The sequence below is a fragment of the Myotis davidii genome, unplaced genomic scaffold (assembly GCF_000327345.1).
Source record: "Myotis davidii unplaced genomic scaffold, ASM32734v1 scaffold394, whole genome shotgun sequence".
NCBI lineage: Eukaryota > Metazoa > Chordata > Mammalia > Chiroptera > Vespertilionidae > Myotis > Myotis davidii.
This window is the reverse complement of record NW_006287548.1, coordinates 130,695-136,679: the sequence shown is the minus strand read 5'-3', so window position 1 is coordinate 136,679 and position 5,985 is coordinate 130,695. Positions and strand designations below refer to the sequence as shown.

The 5,985-nt window shown below is 34.3% G+C and overlaps 1 protein-coding gene across 3 annotated transcripts in view; it reads right to left on the bottom strand.

Moving 5' to 3' along the window:
- Positions 1 to 5,985, bottom strand: part of NBEAL1 (neurobeachin like 1) — a 116,023-nt gene that overhangs the window by 97,552 nt on the left and 12,486 nt on the right. Inside the window, exon 1 of one of the 3 annotated variants that reach the window (XM_015561107.1) lies at positions 1,248 to 1,566. The exons of the other annotated variants lie outside the window; for them this stretch is intronic. The gene's annotated coding sequence lies outside the window, so the exon portion shown is untranslated. Of the gene's footprint in view, positions 1 to 1,247; positions 1,567 to 5,985 lie in introns of those variants that run through there. 3 annotated transcript variants of the gene reach the window in all.

Below are 5,985 nucleotides of genomic sequence, written 5' to 3'. Positions count from 1 at the left end.
CCTTTAAATACAGTTCCTCATGTTGTGACCCAACCATAAAATTATTTTCGTTGCTACTTCATAACTGTCATGTTGCTACTGTGATGAATCATAATGTAAATACCTGATATGCAGGATGGTCTTAGGCGACCCCTGTGAAAGGGTCGGTCGACCACCAAAGGGGTCGCGACCCACAGGTTGAGAACCGCTGTTAAACAATTTGTCCTCCCCTAGCTCTGTGACGTTATCCATTATTACCTTGTACTACACTGGCTTGCTGGCTGTTACTGGGACATGTGAGACATGCTCCAACCTTAAGACCTTTGTAATAGCTGTTTTCTCTACCCAGAACATTCTTCCCTCAAATAGGTGAATGGCTAATTTTCTCGTCTTAAATTCACTCTTTAAATGACATATTCTCAATGAAGCCTAATTTTATCACCCTTTCTTAAAACTGCAAACCTTCTTACTCACCTTTACTTTTACCTATTCTGTTGCCCTACCTAATGGTTCTTTCTCGCCTTCTAAAATACTGTATAATTGACTTATTTATTAATTTGTCATTCACTATAAAATGTAGGTTTCACAAGTGCAGGGCCTATCTAAGGAGCTACCATGAGTGACCTGTTTTTGTTTACTAATGGACATAAAGTGCCTAAAATAGTGCCTAGCAATGAACAGGTGCTCAATAAATATTTGTTCAATGAGTTGAGAAATATAAAATGTATAAATAAATCAAATAAAAAATGTACCATTAACCTAAACATAAAATGAAAACTATAATCTTCTAAAAAAAAATATAAGAGTATACCTTTGCAACCTTGTGATAAAAATTTCTTAGCTAGTACACAAAAATCACAAACCAAAAAAAAGATTATGTGGTTTTAATAAAAATTAAAAACTCATCAAAAGACATCATTAAGAAAATAAAAAGGCAATATATCAGCTGAAAATATTCTCAGTACATATATCTGACAAAGAACTTCTATCAAGAAGTTCTATCAACCAATACCTCAATTTAAAAATGGGTAAAAGACTCAAAAACTTTATAAAAGGGCATACACAAATGGCTAAATAGCACATGAAAGCATGCTCGACTTCATTAGTTATTCAGGGAAATGCAAATTAAAATCAAATGAAATTCCATAACACAACCATTAAAATAGTTAAAATTTTTAAAGAGACTAACCATAACAAGTATAAGTGACTTCTGAGACATACAGATGGTTAAAAGACATAAGTGAAAATGTACAGCTACCAGAACTCACATTTCTGGTGAGAGTATAAAATAGTATAATCACTTGGAAAACAATTTGGCATTTCTTCTAAAGTTAAACATACATTTACCACATGGTCTATCCATTTCTCCTGAGATTAGTGAAAACATATCCACAAAAAACCTTATACAAAAATGGTCATAGAATGTTAGACTCAAAAGCATTAAAATCCTAGAAGAAAACATAGGCAGTAAAATCTCAGGCATTTCCCACAGCAATATTCTCTGATATATCACCTTGGGCAAGGAACACAAAAGAAAAAAATAAACAAATTGGACTACATCAAACTAAAAATGTTTGCACATCAAAGGAAACCATCAACAAAATGAAAAGACAACCCGCCAGAGCCAGTGTGGTTCATTGGTACGGATCCATGTGATAAGGGGTTAATATCCAAAATGTATAAGAACTTATATAACTGAATACCAAAAAACAACAACAATCCAATTTAAAAAATGGGCAAAGAACCTGAATAGACACTTCTCCAAAGAGGACATACAGATGGTCAATAGACATGAAAAGATGCTGAATGTGACTAATCATCAGAGAAATGCAAATTAAAACCACAATGAGATATCACCTCACGCCTGTCACAATGGCTATCATCAACAAACATGTGTTGGAAAGGATGTGGTGAAAAGAAAACCCTCATGCACTGTTGGTGGGAATGCAGACTGATACAACCACAATGGAAAACAATATGGAGCTATCTCAAAAAATTAAAAATGGAACTGCATTATGATCCAGTGATTTTACTTCTGGGAATGTATCCAAAGAAACAAAAACACTGATTAGAAAGAATATATGTACCCCTATCTATGTTCATTGCAGTGTTATTTACAATTGCCAAGAGTTGGAAGCAGCCCAAGTGTCCATCAGTAAATGAGTGGATAAAAACACTATAGGACATTTACACAATAGAATACTACTCAGCCATAAAAAGTAAATCTTACCCTTTGCAAGAGGAGAGCATTATGCTAAGTGAAATAAGCCAGTCAAAGAAAGACAAGTACCATATGATTTCACTCATGAGTAGAATCAAATAAACAAAATTAACAAAATGGAAACAGACTCATAGAGAACAGACTGACAGCTGTCAGAGGAGAGGGGAGTTGTAGGACTCGGTGAAATAGGTGAGGGGATTAAGGGAAAAAAACCAACTTCATATTCCCAGACAACAGTATGATGATTACAAGAGGGAAAGAAGGTTGGGGGAAGGTAGAAGATGGTACAGGAGGGATACATGGTGATGGAAAGAGACTTGACTTGGGGCATTGAACACACAAATACAATATACAGATACAATATACAGGGTATTATAGAATTATACACCTGAAACCTATATAATTTTATTAACCAATGTCACCCCAATAAATTCATTAAGAAAAATTTTCATAGAATTATTTTTAACAGCCTAAAGCTGTAAACAAACCAAAATTCCATCAACAGGTTAACTGACAAAAAATTGTGCTACATTCACACAGTGGAATGCTATTCCCTAATAATGAATGAACGATTGATACAACAACAAACAATAATTTTTAAAACATGTTCAGTCGAAACCAGTTTGGCTCAGTGGATAGAGCGTCGGCTTGCGGACTGAAAGGTCCCAGGTTCGATTCCGGTCAAGGGCATGTACCTGGGTTGCGGGCACATCCCCAGTGGGGAGTGTGCAGGAGGCAGCTGATCGATGTTTCTCTCTCATCAATGTTTCTAGCTATCTCTCTCCCTTCCTCTCTGTAAAAAATCAATAAAATATATTTTAAAAAAACAAACAAAAAAAAACATGTTCAGCAAAAGATGATAGGCATTAAAGCATACACACTGTGTATTTCATTTATACAAAATTCTAGAGCAGGGTGACAGAAATTAGATCATTAGCTGTCTCTCAGAAGACTGACTACAAAAGAACACAAAGGGAACTTTCCTAGGTGATAGAAATTTTCTATTTTTTTATTAGAATAGCAGTTACATTAACGTGTGTTTTATCAGACTCATCAGATTTGACTTATAATTTGTGTATTTGTGCTCTGTAAGTTACACCTCAAAGCTGATTTGTGGAAAAAAATGATTTATGGAATGTATTTTAAAATTACAATTGCATCATTAACCCCTTCCCCGGCAGAAATGTGTATACTCGTTTTCACAAAATGTTCTTTTTCAGTCGTCGACGAGTATACTAAGAAAATATGTTAAAAAAATATGGTTTATAGGAAGACGAGTTACAAACTGTTTTCATAACCAGCATCAAAAATACTATATAGAACCAAAATAAAAAAATTAGTCTGAAAAAGAAACGTTTTTAACAAAAAAATTGTTGGGGAAGGGGTTAAAAATGATGTTCAGCCCTGCCTTTATGGCTCAATGGTTTAGTGTCAACTCATGAACCAAGAGGTTGCTATTTCTATTTCCGATCAGGACACATGCCTGGGTTGTGGGCTCAGTCCCCAGTGGAGGGACATGCAGGAGGCAGCCAATCAATGTTTCTCTCTCATTGAAGTTTCTCTCTCTCTATCCCTTTCCCTTACTCTCTCTAAAATCAATAAAAACATGTATTTTTTAAAAATGATGTTCAAATTTGTTTCCTTCACATCCTTGACATTTCTTTAATCAATTTCAACATATTCATGAGTCTTTGTTATTTTATCATTAGTTATTTCCCTAAAATAAAAGTATTACGCTACAAATCAGAATTCCTAAAAGAATGTTCTCAAAATATGCAGACTGCTGACCTTTTGTGTATTTGTTTTTCTATTAATATACTGTTCCAAAGTCAGATCATAAATTGCCACTGTCTTCATCATCACTGAGAAGATGGAAATATTTCAGGGAGAAAAAACCTATCTCTTGGGCAATTTTCTCAAGGATTTCATTACTTGCCTTTTCATTTCCAACTACCATGCCATTCATTCATTCGAGTATTCATTCATTCATCAATTCAGGATAGACCTCCAGAAATACAAGTAACTGGAGCTTCCTTATCATTTTTTCTTTTTTAATAAAGCAGAGGATTCTCTCTGTAAAAGTTAGAAACAAAACAGTCTCATAATGCCATAAAGAATTAATGCCTTTTTTCTTATAGTTTATCTAGGAACTCCACAGAATCTGGTTTAAAGTCTAAAGGTCAGAGCGACCAGTGTTTGGCACATGCACAGTTCTCCTAGGAAGTTGAACAAGGATAAGAAATGATACTTAAATGTTTCATTTAGTAAGAGGTAAAGCAGTTAGCTTTTTAGCATCTGCCATATGCCTAGTACTATAGCAAACATTAAAGAGTTTAGCATATAAAATCATCCAAAGTATTTCTTATAACTATCTGAGGTTTCATTTCCCCCATTTTGAAGGTCAGAAAAAGGGAAATTCTAAGGATATGTCACTTGTCTATGATCACATAGCTAATAATCAATAGTTCTGAGTTTAAAATGCAAGGATATACGAATCCAATTGTGCTCTTCCCACTATACTATACTGTCTTTGAACCATGAGCAGGAATAAAATGGAGTTTAGTGGACAAAAAGAGGTACCGGTAAGCGTTTAATCAGAATTAATAAACTCAAGGCCTTAATAATTTAACACATAAATCAGCCCCATTCCACACAGCCTGAGTAAAGCCTTTGAGGATCTATACTTTACTGCCAGAGGCCATAAAAAGAAAGATACACACACACCCAGAAACAACATTAATTAAATCTCAAGCTTAGTCACTTTCATGGCTAAGAGAGTTTGGTATATTGAAACACTACAAAATGATCTATCTCCACATTGTACAATATTTATTAACACAGCACACAAATGTATTAAGAACTACAGGAACACTGGGGCCAAATTATGTGGATCCTAATCCCTGCTCTGTCACTTTCTTAAACAAGTCATCCTATGATTGCACATCAATTTCTTCCTCTAGTCCAACGGTTCTCAACCTGTGGGTCGTGACCCCTTTGGGGGTCGAACAACCCTTTCACAGGGGTCGCCTAAGACCATCGATAAACACATATAAATTACATATTGTTTTTGTGATTAATCACTATGCTTTCATTATGTTCAATTTGTAACAATGAAATTGGGGGTCACCACAACATGAGGAACTGTATTAAAGGGTCACGGCATTAGGAAGGTTGAGAACCACTGCTCTAGTCTATAAGAATGAAGATAATGATAGAAAATTGCCCTTCTTTACAGAGCTATTGGGAAAATTAAGCAACCTAACATGTGTACAAGGCTTATAACATCACAATGCCTAACACATAGTATATGCTTAATAAATATTAATAATTATAAAAATAACATTTTTATAAACTGTGTGCCAAAATTAGGAAGCTCCCACAAAATAGAAATCTTCCATGCTACATATAAACATATTTAAATATTTCATGATCCTGCTTGCCACATTACTTTGTATTCTTTTCCTTTCAAATCTTTTTTGCATTTACTATCTGTGTCACACTGATGTTTTCCATCTGTAAATTGAAAATAATATTTCCTATCTCACAGGGCTGTTGAGAGAACTAAATGAAATAATAAATGTAAGGTTTGACATTTAGCAAATGCTGAAAACATGTTGGCTACCACTATTAGAATATTGACTGTGCTATCGTATCAGTCATGGTCCAATGTAATAAAATAAGCAATTATAAAATAATTACAAAATCAACTATTGATTTTGCACTCAAATATTCATCCAATTATATGCCACTGTTTAAGATAAATACCCTCTTTCATGAATTGCTAT